The sequence below is a fragment of the Mauremys mutica genome, chromosome 2 (assembly GCF_020497125.1).
Source record: "Mauremys mutica isolate MM-2020 ecotype Southern chromosome 2, ASM2049712v1, whole genome shotgun sequence".
Classification (NCBI taxonomy): Eukaryota; Metazoa; Chordata; order Testudines; family Geoemydidae; genus Mauremys; species Mauremys mutica.
The window spans coordinates 100,242,445-100,265,273 of NC_059073.1; positions in this window are offsets into that span (position 1 = coordinate 100,242,445).

Sequence of the window (22,829 nt, forward strand, 5' to 3'; positions counted from 1 at the left end):
CCTGAACAGTGCAATAAATTAGCCCACAGCACTCACCTCTCCTGTGCCTTTGACTGAATGATGAAAGTGCTGAGGTTAAGAGATGATTGAGAGAGAGACATTTCATCTCCTAACAGATGTAAATAAACAATTTGGGAGCCAACCAATTGAAAGACTAAATCAATTTCATGAGGAATCCTGCACTAAACCAATACAATGGTCCATTGAGGGGCAGAAGAGCATGAATGAGGTATATCTAAGGGGAAGAAGCAGCTGGAGGAGGAGCCCAGAGTGTGAGGAAGGCCGCCCACAGAGACTAGCAGAAGATTTAGTCAAATTTTGCTATTAGTTACACCCATGCACTTCATCGGTAGGTGTCACTGAAATTTCATGAATGTAACAGAAACAGAATTTAGCTGACTATGCATGTATCTCACTGATGTGCATTTTGTTGTAATGTTTTGAAATCATAAGTCATATGCCCCAGCCCCCTAATCATTTTTGTTGCTCTCTGCTGGACTGTCTCCAGTTTGTCCACATCCCTTTGTAGTGGGGGGACCAAAACTGGACACAATATTCCATATGTAGCCTCACCAGTGCCGAATAAAGGGGAATAGTCACTTCCCTCGATCTGCTGGCAATGCTCCTACTAATACAGCCCAATAAGCTGCAAAGGAGGATGCTCAGTTACCCCACCAGACACAATGTCACACAACCGCTCCCTCCCAAACTCACACATGCACCTATCTGAGTTACAAACTGTGGGATCTTTTCATCCAATCTTCGTTTCTCTCCTCATAACCAGTAGAACAGTAGTTCAGGCCCTCACCTGAGATGTGGGAGATCTGGCTTCAGTTCCTCCTTCTGCCTAATGTGAATCTCCTACCTTTCAGGTGAATGCCATAGCCATTGGGGTAGGTCTTTCTCAGGCTCGCCTACTGAAGCCAAGTGGGTGCCTTGACCACCAGGTTATAATGTTATTCTTTTCCTCTCTCTGGTCCAATGACTATTCAACTAATTTAAACAAATTAAAAGCTTTGACAGAAGAGATTGAGATTTGCCTACACCAACATATTTTAGTAGCCTAGTGATTAGGGTACTTCAGTAGGAGGTAGGAAACCTAAGTTCAAATCCTTTCTCTTCATCAGGCAGGTCTCCCAGACCCTAGATGAGTACCTTAAAAGTTGTAATGGTGGTGGCAATGACACGGCCTCCTCCTCCAGTGTTTTGTATATCTAGCCTGAAAGAATCAAAATGAACTGTTTCAGAAATGTTGAAACAGTTCATTTTGATATTCCTTTTTTTTTTCCGGTTTGACCTAAACAATTCACCAAAACCAACATGAATTCATTTATAGTTTTGGTCAATGTGAAACTGCACATAAAGTTTTCATCTGAGAAGCTTTGCCCAGCTCTACTAAGAAACATCAGCCAATCCCAGAGGGGGAGGGCAGCAGAAGTTGTCTCCATGAGCTGCCTGATTGTTTTGCACAGTGCCTATGGGAAAGAACACAATCCACAGCCAGGAAGACAGAAACACCCTATTCCCACAGCAGGCAGCCCACCAAACAAACACCCAGTTGCTCAGTGGTCCAATATAGGCTTGCAAACGAGAATTCTGGCAGGATAGTACAGAATATTCAAGGGAAACAAATTTTAATTTGTAATGTTAAGTATTTGCACTGAAAACCTGAAACCAAGAGTCTCAAACATTCATTCAGGATACACAAACATGCCATAGGTGACCAGTCAAAACAGACTGTGTTTAAAATATCGAATACTTGCACAAACTGATCTTGAATGAGCTACAGACCAAAATCATTCACAGAAATTGTTTGCTGAATAACAAATTCAAGGAAGTTGTGGTCTGTTCATGAACCATTTGAGTCAAAAAAATGTCAAATTCTATTGTGAATTATTTGCCCACATCTATTTAGGAATAATCATACTAGCTGACTATTTAAGAGGCCCGTTAGTGCTGTGCTAGCAGTTAGGCTTCTCCATAACGACAGAGTTGCATACTTCCCTTGGGCTTTGAAACAACTCCTCAGTGCTCTGTGTATATTCATTTGAGCTTACAGTTTCAATTGTGACCTCTGACACTACCAAGGTACGTTCAAAAGGCAGAGCTGGAGATTCCATCACTGACAAGAAAGTGAATTATATCGGAAAGAGTGATTACTTTCTGATGTCTTGTGTGCTGCTTGTTGCACGTAGTTAGTATGCCACGTGGATTCCAGTGCAGATGATTAGGTGAGTGTTAATATCAGCAAGAGTTATGGTATCTATTGTTATGAACTATAACCTTCTCTGACAGGGAACAGACAAAAGTAGGATTAGCTTCACTTTGTATTGCATCAGTGAGCTCTGATGAAAAGGCAATAGATGTTGAAACATTTACAGATCTGGACAGCAAGGAGTGCCTGTACAAGCATGCTCTCTCTCATCCCTTTTCCTCTTTTTAGATGGTGGTTGGCTTTGCAGTTAATAATACGCACTAGCAATCTAGAACAAAACTTCTTGTTTTGTCCTTGGATTTGATATGAAGGGTTTATGATTAAATCATTGCTGCCTTCTCTTTTCTATTGTTGCTCTCCTGTTTTAATAAATATTTGGAAATAAATATAATAGATTTTAAACTAATGTTGCTGGGGCTATTACTTTTAACATGAATTTCAACATGGTGTTTCCAGCTGACCCATTCTTGGGCATTCATCTGAGCATCTCAGCTACAAACATATGACTTTTTTCCCCCTTTGTTGCATTCTTGTCATTCTCAGCCCTGAAGAAAATAAAAAGAATAGGAAAAACATCAACATAGAACTTCAACTTCAGCAGATAAGCAAAAGAATGACAGATGCTTTATGACAACAAAGTTCTTTCTTTTTTTCAAGAACACAGTGGCTACACTTCAGGCATGAAGACTTGGCATGAAATTCAACATTTGGAGACCCATTGCAGACAGGATAGTTATTTGTAGAAAATAAAAACATGCCAACATATCCGATGTTTTCACTAGCTGAATCTTTTTCTTCCTCTCTGATGTCACACATATCATATTATGTGACATATGTTGTACTTTTAATGCATGACTGAGGCTACGATCCTGCAAATATGTATTGAGGTGCTTAACTGTAATTATGTGCTTAAATGTGTCCCATTTGATATCAGTGAGATGACTCATTTGAGTAAATTTATGCATGTGCTTCAGCCTCGGGGGATGGACAAGATGACCTCTTAATATGCCTTCCAGCCATACACTTAGAAGACTCTTTGTGCAGATTTGCAGGATTGGGACCATCCTGATGATACAAAAGGCCATGGCGCAACAGCAGGGTATGTGCTGTCAGCTGTGAAGTAAGCAAAACAAAAAAAATACACCATGGAGTTTGCATAAAATTAATGAGCTTTCAAATTTAAATCCCTGTTTGCCTTTTAGAGTTCTGTATGTAATTTGGCTAGCAGAAATATCTTGCAGTGATGAATAGGATGAGAAAAACACAGGCACATATTCATAAGCAACCTGGCTTGTAAATCTTTTTATATGAAAAAGGATGAAACTGATACTAAGATTGGTATGTGAAGCTTAAGCTTCATTCTGTTATGGTGAATGACAATACATTTGGGCATATTCCTCCACAATATTGCTTATAAATGAGCAAAAATAAGTTTGTTTGTTTTTCTCTTTCAGTTGCATTTTAATTGAATAAATGTGGAATATGGGAAAAAAGAGAGAATTCCACGCCAAAAAGCAGTATATTGCACACTTACTCAGTGTGTATGTGTTATGCAGATGAAAAGCAGCTATTTGCATATTTATTGCAGATTAATTTTGAAAAGAATAAAAGACCAGTGTCATATGTGTGCTGTACATGTACTTAAAAAATGTGAAGAGAAAAAAACAACAAATGCAGGCTCTTCTGGGCTGTGAATGAGTTTTACAAACAGAAGGAAGATTGTATGAGCACAGTTCTTTTCCATCACATAAGGTTTGAGCAAAATGGAGCAAATGGCCTCCTCTGGGCATCCTGGTTTTCTTAGAATTGGAGCAGAAAATGAGCAAGATTTCTAAATCCCAGAATCTTTCTTTATACACCTCGCCCTTTCACAAATGTTGTATGGACTGTCCTGGAGATGGAAGTTGACAATAAATACACTGGGTAAAATGCTCAAATCATGCCTAAAGTGACTTAGAACGCTAAATCCTTTCAGTGGGGCTTGGGCTCCTAAATTACTTGGGCCCTTTTGAAAATTTTACCCAATATTTATCAATATGTTAGGTACAGTATAAGCAGCTGCATTTTTTCCACATTGCCCTGCTATGCTTCTTGCTGTGCTTTGTCCCCTTACAAGGAGAGATCAAATTTTGGGTGAGAAGAAAGTTTACTTTCAATGTCTAAGCAATTACTCACTTTATTGAGACTGCCAAAATGTGTCCAATAATGATTTTGTTTCAAGATGTAGACACCTGTACACTAGGAAATGGACACTATCAATTTCAAATAGGCATCTATTGAACATTTATTGGATGGTAAAACTTCTGAACTAACTTTGTTCAAATCTTACTTATGCCTGTGTGAATCACTGAAGCTAAGGGATTTACACTGGTATACAACTGTGTTTAGAATCAGGCTGTAATTTTAATAATGAGGTCAAATTTATGCCTGCTGTATAAGAGTTCCATGCCGTTTTAGCCATATGACAATGAAATTAGGTACACATATATTTACATGAAGTACAGATTTCTTTTCAGTGTTTTGGAAATTCACCTTAGTGTTCTATTATCAAAAAGGCAAAGATAAGCCTTCCAGTTGGAAGGAGTGAGAGCTTGCCCATGTATACACCATGTGACTGACACTTTCACTCATAGAGTTGTTTTATATTGTCAGTGAATATATATGTTGCAAAACATATCTTATTATTGCTAATAATGTATTGTGGCATATGTTATATTTTTAGTGTTTGTTAAACATCCCCAGTGGGCTCAGAACTGAAAAAGACAAAGACACTGCCCATGTCCCACCGAGAGTCTCCATTCTAACAGACATAGCTCAGACAAAAATGAAAGCAGGAACTGAAGATCAAACAGGTTATATCATCTGTAACTTCAGGAGCAGCTGTATATTTTAATGGTCCTTTGTAACTGGATGTTGTCTTTACATTACAGATTATCACTGCAAAACCCATTAAAAGATTATTTTACCAGGGCTAATTATTTCCCCCTTAAATGATATAAAGGGGATTTGCTGTAACAAAAGGCTGGTAATCATTATTGGAAAAGTGTTAAATTTGTTGTCAATTAGCTTAATAAATGTGCAAATCTGATTGGGTTCCAGGGGCTGTGAATAACCCCTAGTGAGCTTAATGAAAGAAATATTAAGTTTAAGGAATTAGTTTTATAAAGCAGTTAGGGGAGAAAGTAGGTAACAAGCATTTTAAACAGTCAGGAACTAAAGATTAAAAAAGAAGGCTCAGAGGAGAGTTAAAATCAGTATGCCGGCTAATGCTGGTGTCTTAACCATAGTCAAGGGTTTGCAAATCCTTAATACAGAGCAATTGAGAAGGTTTAAACATAAAAGACTTGTGACTAGAGGAGTCCTTAGGGATGATGCTATAATGACTGGCATTTCAGAATAATTAGATAATTCTGGGGCCTAAAGAAGGGTTTCAAAGCTCCCTGAACTCAACAGAAAGTTGCCAGTTGACTGAAATTGACTTTGGATCAGGCCCTTAGGTCCTGTAGGAGGAGCTTTGGTTGTCGCTTCCTTAACAGAAGGCTTAACTATGAAGGAGAATGGGGCAAATACCAGTATAGCCAGTTCTTGCCAGTCACATGATTTTGGCTGGGCTTGGAACCAGTCTCGCGATGAAGTGAGAAGCTCCAGCTCGTCTTGCATATATCAGCCCTGTCAGGTGGGGAGCCCCCTCTGACTGGCTGCCTTCCCTACTTGCCTGTCTCCTGGGGAAAAAAAGCCAGTCAGTGCTGCTGGAGAAGGTGCCCCCTACAGGAGTTGAGAGAAGGTGGGGAGAAGGAGACTGAGCTGACACAATTCTCACAGGGTGAGGGAGGAGGAGAGGAGGGATATGAAAGAGACCAGCATCTCAGGGTAGGCATGATTACTCCTCCCCTGATCTCTCTCCTGTGAAAAAAGGATCAGTTGACTCTGCTCCTCTCGCTCTCCTCTCCTTCCCTGCAATCCCAGGCTTGGAGAGGAGCAGAGCGAGGTGAAGAGCACCTGGAGCTGGTCCAGGAAGGGGGAGAAGATGACCCTGCTGTATCTGCACCCCGCTCTCCTCCAGGCCTGGGAGGGCGGGAGAGTGAAGAATCCCAGGATCTGTAGGAAAAGATGATATGGGAGCTGGGTGACAGGCAGATGTGGGGCTGGGGGACACCTAATTAATTCATTAGAATGTTTGGTTCTGGGGAGCTGCTGCACCATCAGGCAACAGCAAGAGTTTCTGAAATGGGGCAAAAATCACCATACTCTATGAATTTGATACAGTTGACCACACTAACTGTCTCTCACACACAAAAACAATTTGTTTTTTAAAATCCTGATTTTGGAGTGAAGCTCATAATTTTTGAACTCTTGGGGTTGACAGTGAAATAGAAGACAGAGGGTGACTGAGTAAGCGGTGAGGGAAGGTAATACAGGCACAACATGTCATAATTTAAGTATGAATGTATTGGCCCTTGAAGCCAGTGCAAAGAGTTAAATCAAACCCATTATGATTAGCCTGGGGAATTTGAGGAGTCATAGATTGGGGGACTCACTGATAGAAGTAATCTGGTATTTTGGGGACAGAAATAAAACATTTATAAAAACCCTCAACTTCACGTCTTCTGTTACGATGCTCACCACTCCTGGGATGGGATTTGCTGTTTAGCTTTATCTGCCAGGCATCCTCCTTCCACTCCCCCCGACTTAAAAACCACTTCCTCAAGCAACTCCAGACCTCTCTTCTGAAGTGTTCTCTTTGGGAGCTGTTGGTGGCAGGGACCACCCCTTCATCTCTTTGTAAAGTGGCTTGTAAATTTGCGTTGCTTTATAAATGTTTTATACTAATTGAATAATAATTGTATATGTATGTGCTGACTGTCTGGATCACCCTCTAATGGACTACTATGGGAAGTTCAAAGTATACAAGTTTAGGTGATTCATTATCTTGATTAATTTTTATCTGGTGTCCAGGCACCGTCTTCAGTTATTCAGTATATCCTCAGCAGCGTTCAGCCCGGCAAGAAGATATTAGAATAAGTGAAAAGGAGGGAACTTGTGTACAGTAAGTGTCTCAACACCTTGGAAAGAGAAAAATGCAGAGAGAAAGATACTGAGAAATCACGTTTAAAGGAATAAATTGGCATCTACTGCTGCAGTGCTGTACATGGCTGGCTTTGTGGTTTTTGTTGTTGTTGTGTTTTATTTTTTCCTGGCACTTGACTGAGTTTGAAAGAAAAAATAATGAGCACTTTTTTTCTGTCTAGTGTTTGAAGGAAATCTAAAGATTATGATGAGACTGGGAATAGTGAGAGTGAGCCAGTGATGCCAACCAAATTAAAAGGAAAAAAAAAACAGAGAAAGGAATGGGTTAGAGGAGTGATTATAGTCTTCCAACAATAAACATGCACATGTAAACCTTCTCTGCACTGCCTTAAAATGAAAGCATCAAATGATTTTTCCTAGCAATGGAGCAAAAGGCAGGTGCTGGTAAGGTCAGGATGAGGAGCAATCAAAACAGGTAACATGTCATCCAGTCCTTCTCTGGCACTAAGCACTTGAATTATGCTAGGGCGCAACCACAGTGGTTCAAGAAGCCAAAGTGCCCTTTACAGTGGGACTTTAGTATAATCAGTCCCCTCTTCTAGTTCTGGGAACTGAATTCTGTTCTTACCTATTAAGCAGAGCCAACAGCTCTGAGATCCTCTTACTGTAATTAGATGGCTTTCGCTTATTGGTAAAGCTGGATACATTCTCACCATGACCCAGCACACCCTTTCTGAGAGCAGTGAGAGGGGACCACAATACTTCTGTGCACAGCCCATGCATCTGTTACTGAGTACTACCTGTACAGAGATGTTTGTGTTTGACATAGTCCTCTTTTCACATGGATAGAAAGAACTGGGATCTGATAGCTGCTGCTGCTGCTGCATGAGGATGGGTGCTACCCCACTCTTTCCCCCCACAAAAAATGGTGTGTCAGAGATTTGCTGAGCAGTGAATGCTGCAATAATGACATGACCTTGAGAGGTGAAGTGGTGAGAAGCTACATCTGACCACAGGTCAAACATTAAATACATGGCCATTAGTCCATACTGGAACAGTTTTAGCAGAAGCAGCATCGTTCACCAAGATGATCACGTGTAGATTTTGAGACGCAACAAGCCACCATCACTATATTGGCTAAGCTATGTGCTGTCAAAGATGCTATGTCTAAATATTACTATCATGTTCATCTCTGTTGCCTGCATGCTAAAACTGAGAAGGAGTGGCCTTTTACTCCCAATTTCATGGTCTCAGTTTAGGAGGTGAACCTGACTTTAATGTATAAAATGTAGAGGGGCATATCATGACTTCTAAATATTTATTTTTTTAAACATTTGTTGACTTTGCTCAGTGTGCCTTGTTGTCTTTGCAAAAGCTGTTAACTGTTCGCAGAGCTGTGCTGACATTGTCAATAATGCTAGTACAGGACACCAACAAGGAAATAATAATGTGATTCTTCTTGTGCTTAAGTTCTGCTGGAAACACAAGGGGATAATAGCAGGGCAGGGGGATGCCAAATGGAAGAAGACAATCTATTCAAAGATCCTTCGTACTGTTTTATCTATAGATGCAATTTAAATGGAAAAATATGGCTTTGTAGATTTTTTTAAAAATACTTCATTAAAAAAATACCATCTTTAATCTGTTCTTTCAGAGGAATTGTCTGGCTTGTTTTCACTACACAATTGGCATTTCCCCAGGTCCTCTCCATTAAGAGGCCAGGAGCATTTTTTTTAAAACACATTATTCTAAAGAATTTACTGAAAAAGAAAGTAAATATAAATAAAAGATGGTGAGCTCATTCAGAAGAGTTTTGCAGGAATGACTATGGTTACCCCTTCTACTTTCTGCCAAGTGATGCCTCAGGCAAAACTCCTGTCCACTGTTCCAAGTCTCCCAGAAATGCCAGCCATGTTTTTGCTCTGTTTGCCGAGGAAGGTTTAAAAAAAAAAGAATAGTGTGAAGCAACATGATGAAACAAACCTAAAACCCATGTGAAATATTCTACACAGTGGGCTGGCAGTGAGTGATTGGAGTTTGTAAGAGTGACATGAAAGGGAAGGAACAAAAGAAACTAAAACAAACAAGCAAAAAATCTTTTATAGCAGCTTACATTTACCCACACAGAATATTTCACAAAGGAAGAGCAGGCCTTCTGTGCACCACACAGAGAGACTCTTTTTAAAAAGTAGAACCAAGTTTCTTGTAATGAAAGCAGATGCAATTTCCCATTGTAAATATTCTTGTTGGCAGCATAGCTGGGTCTAGTGTTGGAGTTAGTGTGATACAGCCAGTGGTTCACATCTTAATGCTTGTATAGGATATAAATGGAAGGATAGTTTTGTGGTTAAAGCACCTCATTATGACACACAAAAAGTTGGTTCACGTCTTAGCTGTGTCCCAGATTTCCAGTTTGATCTTGGACAAGTCATAGAGAGCCAGGTTTTTCAACCAGCTGCTGAATGCTTAACCCTTTGGAAAAAATAGTTCCTTCATTTGGGTGGTAAATGGGACCTGAGTCCTTTTGAAAATTTGATCCAAACTGAGAAGCTGAGCACATTTTGAAAATTTAGCCTTTCCGTCTTTTGGTTTCCCATCTTCAAAATGTGTATGCTCATTATTTCATTTCTTACACTCTTTGTCCGTCTAACCCAGTTAGATTGTGTTCTCTTTAGGCCAGAGATTGTGTCTTAATATGTTTATGTATAGTATTAGAGAGAGGCAATTTTTTTTTAACCAAAACTTTATTCACTGAAAAAGGCAGATTTGGGTTGACTGAGACATTGAATGAATTTGGGTCAATTTGCTGTGGTCGGGGAGAAAACATGGTTTTTTTTTCCTTCCCAGAAATTTCAGCATAAAATGTACCAATTTATTGTCTGGATTTACAAGTGTAGTTAGGCACCACTAACAAAGCTGAGATAGTGCAAGCCTTTATAGCCTAGGGGCTAAAACACTCATAGGAACTGTAGAAGATCCAGGTTAAAATAGTCAGTCAAGAACAGGGAGCTGAACCTAGATTGCCTATAGTCCAGGGGTTGGCAACCTTTCAGAAGTGGTGTGCCGAGTCTTCATTTATTCACTCTAATTTAAGGTTTTGTGTGCCAGTAATACATTTTAACGTTTTTAGAAAGTCTCTTTCTATAAGTCTATAATATATAACAAACTATTGTTGTATGTAAAGTAAATAAGGTTTTTAAATTGTTTAAGAAGCTTCATTTAAAACAAAATTAAAATGCAGAGCCCCCCGGACTGGAGGCCAGGACCTGGGAAGTGTGAGTGCCACTGAAAATCAGCTCGTGTGCCGCCTTCGGCATGCGTGCCATAGGTTGCCTACCCCTGCTATAGCCCAACTGAGCAACCTGCCTATCAAGTTACTAGGTATTCTGAAGTAGGTCTTTCTAATCACTCCTGTTGAAGCTGTTCTACTTTATATAACTAATTAAATAATCATTGGTCCAGGGAGGGGACTCCAGCTCTCCCACTACCCTGCTGAGAGCACTACACAGTTAGCTCTATACTTCTTCTCTCTGATTCTCAATCTGGCCCAGTTAATCTAACTGTGCATTTCATTTGCTTTTTTTTTTTTAATGGTTAAAATGCCCCAAATCTAAATGAAACATTTCATTTTCCCGCCTTTTTGATTTGCCAAAAATTCCTCCCCTCCTCCCCCAAAATGGTTTTGCATTGACCCAAAACAATTATTTGATCTTTTTCAGAACTGCCAGAGAACTGACAAACCAGTTATTCACATGGGTCTCTATAGTGTATAGCGCAACATGGGGCCCCGATCAACATCAGGACCCCAGGTGTTATAATAATGCAAGTACTAAATAAGGTACTGATTTTTTTGTTTCATTATTCTGTTTGTTCTTGTTTTGCAGTTTTAATTTTTAATTCTGGATGCTGAAGTATTTTAAGAAATATATATAAAAATAAAATAATAACAAAATTTTTCAAGCCTGAGTCAGGGTCCATTGTCAGATATTGGAGACCCCATAAGCCTTCTCCTCCTGATATCTTTTAAAAATATTTCCAAACATGTAATGGGATTTACAATTATTGCAACATAAGATAATAATACAACGATAACAGGAAGGTGTTAATTTTCAAAGCAATAGGATGGCTGAGAAGTAATATTCTATGGCTGAAGTTCTTTCACACTGATTACATTCCATTCCTTTTTTCACAAGGCAAGTACTTACTTATGGGTATCTTTAGTATTCTTTCTGAAAATACAATACATGTTGCCTTGAGGCTACACTACTTGATAGCCAACGGAGGCCTCAACCCACAGACAGAAAATGGATTAACCTTATCAGCTGTACAGGATTATTGAAAAACCAGTAAGTAGTGTGATCAAGACAAATGTACACTGGCTTAGGACTCAGAAGTAACTGAGTTCTAATTGTGACTCTACCAGTCCACCAATCTCCTTTGTGGCCTTGTTCACACAACTCCCTCCCTCAGTTTCCCCAAGTTGATTCTTCACTACTGTATCTAATGCACAGAATGTTGTGAAACGTAATCAGATACTGTCATCTGTACAGCATTTTGAAGATGTGAAAAGTGCTAAGGAGTAGTATGTCTCATTGAAGAACCAGTGATGGAATATATAAAAACTTCTCTGTATTTACAGATTAAAAACAAACAAAACAACCTTCTGTTTAAGGAAGTTTTTGCTAATTTATAGAATAAGTTATCTGGTATAGAATATACCTCTAATAATTGCCTTTCTAACTGCTTGTACATTGAGCTAATCAGCCATAGAAGCAATCTTCTCTATATAATACTCTTAAATCTTCACCCAAAAGAACTACCCATGTGGAAAGGACATCTGTGTTTTGCATGAGAGAGAAAATGTCATGTATTTTACATATACATGTTTGCACTGCAATATATGCAGGATTAGAATTGGACTTGTTCATGGTGACTTGCTGGACTGGTAGCTGATATGTGCTCCAAAATCTAAATTTTCAGTTTAGAAAATTTAGTTTCTATCTCATCCCTTTTGACTGCAAAGATAACCTTCAAACTGTGGAAAACAATCCAGTGTTGTTTTTTTAAAGCTGCAGCCAGCATGAAAAAATAGCTCTGAGAGTTAAGAACTACCCTTTTCATTAATTAATATTGAATTGAATTCTGGAGTGCAGGTAATTTAAAAATGTCAGGATTAACTATTTCATTGCTGATCTGAGCATTCACAAAAGCAAAGGACTATATCATCTACTGCAACTGGCATTTTATATTTTCGTCAGAAGCAGGTGGAGCATGGGTGTGAGAAGATCCCCAGAAAGTAGCACCAGTTACATTTTTCTTTCCCTGAATATATGAAGAGATCACTTTCATATAATTATGTGTGCCCTATGCAAATCTTATGTTACTCATATGTCATTTACACAGTTCCATATATTTTTGATCTACAGGGTAAAATATTCTCCTCCACTAAAACTAACTGAGCAACCAAAAAAACAAAAAACAGAAAAAGTCACAAAAATGCTTGCAACAAAATGGCCATCCAGTTACTTAACTAAATTACCCAGAAGTCCATATGGCTATTGTCACATGATCCTCCAAGTATAAAAATCACCAGCACTGGGCCTATCTTCACTATCTGAATCTCTGAACAGACAACAGGGAAGATGGTAGGGTATGTAGCAATTTCCTGAGTTACCATCTATATCAGTAGTTCCTAACCAGGGGTCTGGGGCCCCCTGGGAGGCCACAAGCAGGTTTCAGGGCAGCCACCAAGTAGGGCCATTGTTAGACTTACTGGATTTCAGGGCAGAAAACTGAAGCCCCACTGCCTGGGACTGAAGCCCAGGGCCAGAGTCCCACCACCTGAAGCCAAAGCTTAAGCAATGTAGGGGCCCCTGTGGCATGGGGACCCAGGCAATTGCCCTGCTTGCTACCCCCTAACACAGGCCCTGGCTTTTATGTGCAGAAAACCAATTATTGTGGCATAGGTGGACTGTGGAGTTTTTATAGCATGTTGGAGGACCTCAGAAGGAAAAAAGGTTGAGAACCTCTGGTCTATATTGTTGCATAAGCAAACATGCAACTTGCAAATATCAAGAGGGAACCTTTTAACAGTACATAAATTGCTTTGATTTGCACCAGGGCTTTTGAGGCTGCATAAGATAACATTACTTCTGTAATCTTTTTCCAGGCCTCCCCAGAAAGAACAAAACACTCCTAAAAGTCCTCTTAATGGTACCAAGACTCTTTGTACCCAGCACGTTGTACTTTGGCAAAACATAAGACTTGCATTTCAGAGTTACTCCTGGACATAATAAAAACACAGATAACATTTGTTGGCTTTAATAACAGGCAAAGGCCAATCACATGCACTATCTTCTTCCCTGCTGTGTTTGAAAGTTGGGGCAAGAAACAGTACGTAATGTAAGATGGGGTTTGCTGCTCTCTAAGCACATTGATTAATGTTCTACTACATTTAGAGGGGGGCATATATGTGTGAAATGAAAATGCCAGTAATGTGATGACCTCCCCTCGCCCCCAAAACATTCCAAAAACTGGCACTGTGATGTGACTAGATGTCAATAGTAATCTCCTGTGTTCTATTTCTGGCTTTGCTTTTCAGTGTGATCTTATCCTCTCTAAGCCTTAGTTTACCCACTTGTAAATAGATTACACTAATGTATATCTTCCCTACTGCTATTTTATGAAGATCAATTTGTTACTGTTTATAAGGTGCTTTACAAGTGCAAAGCATGATTAATTATTGACAGTAAGTTATAATGCACATTAATATTAGATTTTCTTTGAAAAAGGTTGTCTAAGTGCTTTGTGAATTTGTTCTTTTAAAAAAAGAAAAAAAAGACTTATCTGTGACCTTCAACATGTAGTTCTATAAGCAAAACTGTGACTATTTTTTTTTGCAAATCTTAAATGTAACATTGATTTTTTTTCAATATTCAATAGTGTTTTACATTCCAAACTACAGTATAATTCTGTATTTGAGATATGAAAGCAGTGTTTACTGGCACCAGAAACTTAAAATTGCATTTGAAAATTACAGTTTGATAAGTGGTTACTCTATCTTTTTGTGCCACTGTAGTCGTGTGTATCAAATTAATAACATAGATTTATTTTAAAGGGAATTAGAGAAAGGGGAAGCAGTGTATACTGTGTGCAACCTAGCATGAAACTCAAATTAAATGTACTTGCTGCAGGAGTTTTTTGTATAGTGTGAGGTGACCACGAACAACTTGTATGGCCGTTGCTAGGAGCTATCAAAAGAAATGTCACTCTTCGCAGCAAGTCATGAGGCTTGACATATTGCATCAAAGCATCATTAAAACTACACCTGCTGCAGAGGAGGTGGTGTCTTTCAGGAGACTTTCAAGCAGAAAAGGTTATTCTGAGAATGTAAAAGGGCATTCTTTTTTTTCTTAGCAAACAATTAGGCTGATGTAAAGGTGGGAAAATGGTGGGGGGGAAGTTGTAGGAAAAACTCAGTCTTGTTGCCTTGTGGAATCTTATTTGAGAAAAGACTCAACAACAAATTTAAGAGATTCCCTATGTAACATCTGCAGTGGCAAACAGAGCTTATTATGTTAATCAGCTTAATCAATGTAGCTGGAATGGCGTATTGTCCTACAGTTGTGCCCTGATCATTTTTTTTTTTTTGCACATCTGAAACTTTCTTTGGCTTGGATGGAATTTTCAGATGTGCAAATAATGCAAGATTGGTTCACTAGTCTGAAATAGCTAGATTCCCTGGAAACACAAGTTAGAATCCAGCAACAATTGACTCAGCCACTCATTGGTAGATGCACTGAATGAAATCCTGATCCCACTGACGTCTATGGCAAAAATCCCATTAACTTCAATAGAATCAGAATTTTTCCTACTGAGTGGTGACTGTCTGTTATTTCTAAGGCAGTTGGCACTGTATTATTAATGGGCCAAATCAAAGTGTATTTTGGACCATACCTTAGAAACAGAGGTCCTGTCTTTTCTTCGTGGTGATTAAAACTCCAGGGCATGTTTTTTGACCTAATGTCCTTGGACAAAATTTCCCCTCCTCTCACTGATGGGCATTGTGCTGTGCAGTGGTGGTTCACCTGGCTATCATTTTTCCAACCCAAGTTTGGTTGTGTTGTGGTAGTGAAAATGATTCCTTTCTACATATATAATATATGTAACTCCTGCCTGCCTCGAGTGGTACTCTGTCTCTCTCTAGTTATGGCTAGGCCAGCTAAATTTTGATGAGTCTTCTACAGCCTCAGCTAAGAGAGATGCTTAATTTAGGCAGTAGAGGTTCATACATTAAACTCAAGATTCCCGCTGTGGATGATATATATGTGTAACCCTTCTGCCATGTGAAGCTGGCAGAAACCAGGGCTGTGTTCAATAACTAAGGGTTACTTTTCAATAATACAGCACAGAACCAGCTTGAGCCCTCACCCAGGAACCTGGGAAAATTACACACAACCCCTGAACACCTCTGAGAGGCAATACTTCTGCACTCACAAGCACAGAGTCTGAGTGTAGAAAAGAAACTTTTAATGAAAGGATGGAAGTCACCCAACATTAATTAGAGAAAATGCCAGAAGCAGGTTTCATTATCATAAAACTGTGAGCAGGACACCCACCCCAGAATGCGTGGGGCACTGCCTTCCACCTCATGTTCTTGAGTTCTACAACCAAAAGTTCTTTTTCTGTCCCCCTCTCTGCTACCTCACAATTCCCTACTCACAGTGGTTGTCCTTGGTCAGTGAGGACCCAGGGTTCAGAGGTGTATCTGTGTAAGTTCACCTCCCACCCAGGGAAGAAGGCACCTTGCTCACTCCACTGGTTCCGCCCCGCTGGCCGCCCTCTGCCACCTGCCTCTCTGCTGTGACCTCTGCAGGTCATTTTCTTGAGGTTTCACCCAGTTCTCAGTGATTTTCAGCTTAGTCTGGACAGAAACGCTGTCCCACCAAAAGTGATTGTCAGCTCTTTTGAGCACTTAAAATAACAAAAGGCTTGTAATGGAGCCTATTTAGCTCTGTTTTTGAACAGTGGTGAGGAACAAGTTAAACCAGACTGGGACCCTTAAGGAAAGTCCACTCCTCATGGCTGAGATACCTGTCCCCACCCTTCTTACTTTCACAGGGGCCTCGCATATGAGTCACTGGCTTAACAAGGTCCTTTCAGGTGAGGGACCCCATCATTCGGGACAGGTTAAGCACGGTTCTGCTCCCGTTTATTCATACAATAAAGACAACACCACTGATAACATCTCACTACTCCTGCAATCAGTACTAAAGTGGTTTTTAACCCAACGCCAGCCAAAGTTCATCACTTTACAAAATATATGATTTGTGATTTTTCAACATAGAGCACACTATTTAAATAAGGTTAGAGCTTGTTGGGACCAGAATTTCTGTTCTGCAGGAACTTCCAATATTTTGGGGGGAAGGGGGAGGAGGATGGGGGAATCTGGTTTGGAATGTAAAGTTCAAATTTGGATGTTATTTGGAAAATGAATTTTCCAAAAACTTTTCATTTTGAGTCAATTGTTTTTGTTTTGATTCAAAGTTCAATTTTGATTTTAACTTTTTAATTTATCAAAATGCTTCATTTAAATTTTTCAAAATTAAATTTTGTTGAAATCAGCATATTGCTGTGGAACATGTTGATTTTGATTATTTGGAATTTTCTGATAGAAAAAGTTCCATCAGAAAATATTCAATTACCTCTAATTGCTATTAACATTTACAGCACGGTAGCTGCTACTCAAGATTCTGCACATATGATAAATACTCTATTACTAGGAAGAGAAAAGCCCAGTTCACATAGCTATTACTCATTCCTATCTTCTGAAGAGAGGGAGATCCTGGGGGGATCATGTGGTGTGATTCCCCCCAGGATTTTCTCCTCAGTTTTCCTCAGGTGGAAAGGGGTTTGTAGGACATGGTGGGGAGAGAGGACATGGCCTCATAAACCTATGGATTCTGGAGAGCCACAGGGAATTTGAGAGGAAGGAAACCCCCAGGTGTAAAGGCAAGAGGTGACTGTCTGGGGGAATGGGCTCCTTGGAGCTTGAACCATTGCACAAATCCCTGACAGTTACATGTGGAATAAGCAGGTTTTAAATCAATGATTTGTTGTCAAACTATTAGAGAGTGGCTACCTCAATAATTTTGGTGGTACACATGCCCATGATTGTTGGACTGGATGGTAGCTATGTCTTTATATCTTGAGACGGTAGGGCTCCGGTGTCTGCTTAGGTTACCCTTGCTGGGTAGAGGATTGGCAGGGAAGTGAGTCTCCCCTAACTAGCATAGTGGGATGATATTGGAACAAGGCTCCAGGTTTCCTCATAGTACTGATTCTTGGGATTGGATGGCAGGGACCCGGAAGAGATGGCAGCTGTAGGACTTACACTTCATACAGTAGCAGAGTGACCCTGTGTCCACTCCTTCTCACGTGCTGCTGGAGATGTAAGTGCAAGGACTATATGCTTTGTCCTCTATGTGCTCTTGGAGAAGACGGTGGGGGAGGCAGGAGGGGAATTTGCCTTGTAGCAATGGTGGGCATAGCAGCTGCCCATGTAAGCATCACAAAGCTCAGTCCCAGCCTCAGAGAGGACGGAAAACTGATGAGTAGAACTGTCTGTAGTGTTTTGGAGCAGGCCTGCCAAACATTTCTTTACCACCCCTCTGTCCTACCACCCAGGATAACCAGTGCCTGCCCACAATTGGATCAAGGATTTGAACAAAGATTGTTAATGCAAGAACAATGGTAAGTTATTGACAATTCAACCTAACATAGGCTCTATGTCACAGTGACTAGGGCTTCTGATGCAACCAGATTTTGTGATATTCATTCCAAAATAGGATGGACTCCAAACCCCAAATATTAGTTTCTGTCACTCCTAATCTTGAAGAAAATATATTTGCTCAGTTCGCTTGTTCACAGCACTTGAGATTAGGAATTATTATTTGGAATAATGCAAATAATACTGCTTCCAGGATGCAGATGGAAATTTTAATGCACTCTTGCAGGAACAAAATCATCCAAATTGTTAATGTAATTTTACCAGTAAGTTGAAGTGTGATCCACATTTAAAAAAAATGAAATAATGACTGAGCACATCAAGAAGATGGTATAACAGAGAGCTATGAATAATTATCTTGCTTCAGTAACATGAATCCACTAGCCATTCCTCCAATCCATCCACTTCTTCCCCTTCCACAATTCTAATAAGGAGAGGTACAGAAAGGTGTCAGTCCTTCATAAAGATCCTTTGCAGGATGGTTCAGCTGTGCAATAGAAATGCTACAATTCCTCTGCTGGCATAATTTGATTCCATGGGCAGAATGTGCAATATCTGTTTGCAATTGATTTGGCCTCTGTTACTATACGTACCAAGTGGTCCTTCAAAGGTAACTCACTAGTAGAATTATTCATCTTTAGTGCTATGAGGGTAATGGGAAAAGGATTGACTGCTGCAATCCTGCTCTTTTTCAAGGAAGTTTTTTTTGCTGCTCCATCTGTGACTCCAAATGCTAAGTGTAAGATATGGTACTGAAATAATTTCCAAACACCAAATTCTATATCCATTCAGTCTTAGTTCCTGGGTTTCAGATTTCTGCTAGGTTGGACATGGATTTCTCCAACAACATATGTACCTGGGATTCAGACTTCTGCTGGGTTAGACATGGATATCCCCACCAAAATATGTGTCATGGATCAGCCACTACTGCAGATAGAATGCAGCTCTACAAACCTTGAAAGCTGTGCATACCCTCCTCATGCAGGTCAACCCTCTGCCTACATCCTCTCCCAAACTCACTTTCATTATAATGCACAGAGAGCTGATCACTGTTGGTATGCAGGTGGTACAAATCCTCTATGTGAGCATCTAGAAACTTCACCCCTCACCCTACACAGGGCCAGAGCAAGGATATTTTGCATCCTGAGCGAAACTTCCACCTTGCGCCCCCCCCCTTATCTCCCCCTTCCCTCCCCCTGGAGCATAAATTAACATGCAAAATCATATTTATTGCAATATTAATGTTACAAGCTTAAAATATACAAAGACCATGAAATTAATAACATAAGGTTTCAGAAGAAAATAATTCATCTAATTTTAAATTACTTTTTAGTGAGAAGGAAAAAATCAGTTTGGGTTTTTCCTGGAAAAAAAAACAACTGAACAGCAAATGATAGTTCTAGATTGTACCAATCTTATAAACAAGAAGTTAAATAATTAATTGCCCAAAGAGTGATCCAAAATACCACGTGAGCAAGTGACCATCTCACAATGGGAAATTTACTAGTAATTTTTTTTTACTTTTATTTCAGTTAGCAATTTCATGAATGTACTTTTTTCCCGGCGTGAGGGGGCAGCATCCAAGGAAATAAACAGTCAAAAAAGAACAGAAATAAAATAAAACAAAACAGGGGGAGAAGGAGAAGAGACTTTGAGCTGAGAAACTGTGTATTGTACAGCACTACGAGACTATGAGGTTACACAATCAGTTAATTTGGCTCCTCTGAAGCACTCCACCCTCCTTTAATGCCTTAGAACAATGCAATTTCTCCACCCCTCACCTGGTCCCTGATGCTGCAAACATGTTAATGCTTAACTTAAAGCCCAAACAGTGCCGTGATGGACGGCAAGGACAGGAAATTTACTCTACTGTCTAAAATAAAGCAGGCTTTGCTCAAGCATTTGCAGGATCAGGGCTTTAGTGGCTCTTCTGTATATTGAGGATTAAACAGCAGAACAGGAACAGCTCAGGGGACAGCCAGTGCCAGGGCAATGGAGGCTGCAGAGCACCCAAGGGAGCCAGGCTGGGGAGCCAGACATGCCACCAGCGCCCCCTACACATGTGTGAAGTCTGACCCGAGCTGTTGGAGCTCAGCCAGCCCCCTCTGGCTCTGTGGGGCAGGGACCCCACCCCCTGCAGCACCTTTCCGTCTCCCAACGCCAAAGCCCCGCCCCCCCTTCCCTCCAGTTCCCTGCCGAGACCCAGCCCCGGCCCCCAGCGCTCCACGCCAGGACTCCTGGTGTGCGAACGAGTGCCCCATCCTGACCTGGCCTGGGCGGAGACTGAGAAGCCCCTAGCAGCACAAGCCACCTCTAGTCTCCCGAGTCCAGCCAGCCCGGCCTGTCTGGCCACAGGAGGAGGACGCCGCTGTCTCCTCCCCCTGCCCCACATGCTATGCGCCAAGCAGACTGGAAGTGGCTGTGGACAGGGGTGAGAGGTGAGTGGTATCCACTTTTTGGCGACCCCAAATCTTGGTGCCTTAGGCAGCCACCTAGTCTGCCTAGTGGTTACCCCGGCCCTGACCCTACATCCTTTGGTTCAACTGGGTCAGGGCCTTCCATGGCCCATGCTTGCTAGGATAGAGAATTCTACCTTCAGAAATTAGTATGATATGTTTTGGGGTAACTTACTGCTTTCACAGGTTATGATTTATGCACCCACGTGTGATTCCATTGAAGTGTGTGCTGTTTAGTAGCTTAACATTTAAGATAATGTCTTAAGCTCTTCAAAGGAAAAGTGTTTTGTTTTGTTCTTCTGGAGACCAGAGAATAGGAAATGAGGTTTCTTCAATCTGAGCAAGCTCATCAAAAAGCCAAGATGACAGATATAAATCCAAAGGGGAAACAAATTATTCTGTGACAGTAGTAATAAAAGGGAGTTCCAACTTGATCTTTCCCTTTTGTAACAGGTAAGGACATAGTTAGAGTAAAGTGACTTGTTAATCATGCTCTTGTGCTAATTTAAAATGAAGCTGTGAACTTAGAACAACATTCATTGCGGGTACGTGGCTAGAATATGTATTATATGGCTAGTGGAAGACTACAAACACGTTTTCAAATGGTTTGAAAGAATGTGCTGTCTAGGATTAAATCCATACATTAGGAGAATAGCATGTTAAGAGAATACATGAAACATTACATGCTACATATACTTTATAGTGTTTGTTCAGACGACATTATTCCTTGGTCAGAATCTGCTAAAATCCACTATATAAATAATCCTATGAAATGTTTAAGATTAATACAGGTTTGGGTAACACTTATTACTTTCACTTTTGATTAAATCAAGATTGAGAAATGAGAGATTACAATCATTAGAGTTTTGGAAGCTTCCAACTATAGATGCTGCATGCTATAGAAAATAGGGGGTGCCAGAGGCTGGCTGGCCTTTGCTTGTGACCAGACAGCTATCCCCTAGCTGAGTGTAATGGAGATAGGGAGCAGCGTATGGCTTCTCTGGCTGACTGAAAGGCTGAGTTAGGGCCAAGAAAAAGCAGTGTGGGGGGGAACCTGCTGGGAGGAAGCAGCATGGGAGAAGATCTGCAGGGCCCAGGAGTAGGGGCCAAGAAACAGAGAACCTCAGAGTAGCTCATGAGGGGCAGAAGAATTATTAGCTTAGATATTTGGACTTAGTTGGACTTTTGTTCCCCAGAAGGGGACTGAACTTTTAAGTGACCTAGCCAGAGGGCCAAGCCACAGAACACTGGGACAGAGACAGACTATTGTGGGGCCAAGAAAGCGGCCACCAGCAGGGCATAAGAGGCAAAGTCCCCTGTAACATAGCACCCTAAAACCAAGGCACTATAGTGATAACATCAACTGCTTTCATGGGGAAAGGCCTCTTAACTCCCAGACACCAAGTAGGAAAACAGTTCAGAGATGGCTTTTTCACAGTTGAAAACAGATTCACAATGCGAGGGTAGGTGTTTTTCCAATCCTACGGGCAATGTTTGGCCAGAAATTTTCCTTTCTTGCTTTTCCTTTGCTTTTTCTCATTTCCATGACTGCACCTGTCTCCCACTTTCTTCCTTTACTCTCTATTGACTATAATAACTATTGATGTTCTAAAACATGTCTTCAGTGTGACCAGAAGAAGAGGAGAAGAAGTATTGGGACCCAGTGAGCCTTTAGGTCTAATACTGGCTCTGCCGCTGGCTTACTTTGGAACCTGGGACAAGTCACTTGACTTTTCTGCCTCAGTTTCCCTATCTGTGAAATAGACAATATCTGTCTCATATGGATGTTGTGGGGATTAATGAATGAATGTGTGTTCATCATTTTGACTGTCATCTGATTTTGTTAGGTTAGCCTATTTTGGATTAAAATCTCCTTTGAATTCAGTTTTTGAGATTTTTACTTGCTGTTGGATCCAAACCAAAACTCTGGTCCTCATATGATCTTAAACTGTCACTTAAACAGATCTAAATCTAATCTCCTTGGCCTGTCTCTAATAACTACTAAAAAGCCTGAGCCATAGTCAGCCCTGTAGTAATTCCATGCATTTGCTACTGCTGTTGTCACATGTTTTCTTATTTGTATTTAACCTTTCTCCATGTCACTGTGAGGTGACACCTCTAAGTGGGCTGTTGGCAGTAGGGGGTCATGATCTAAAGTCATGACCTTCTAGTGCCTGAAGATCTGTTGCGTCAAAGCCAGCAACAGACTCATAAACCTCTATATGGTCTGTCCATAATAGGACAGATAACCACAGTGGGTAAATCTGGGTTAAAGCATCATGTGGTTATGCTGTTCTCTGTAAATGGTCTATACCACGCACAGTAGATTTGTTTTTTGTCTCTA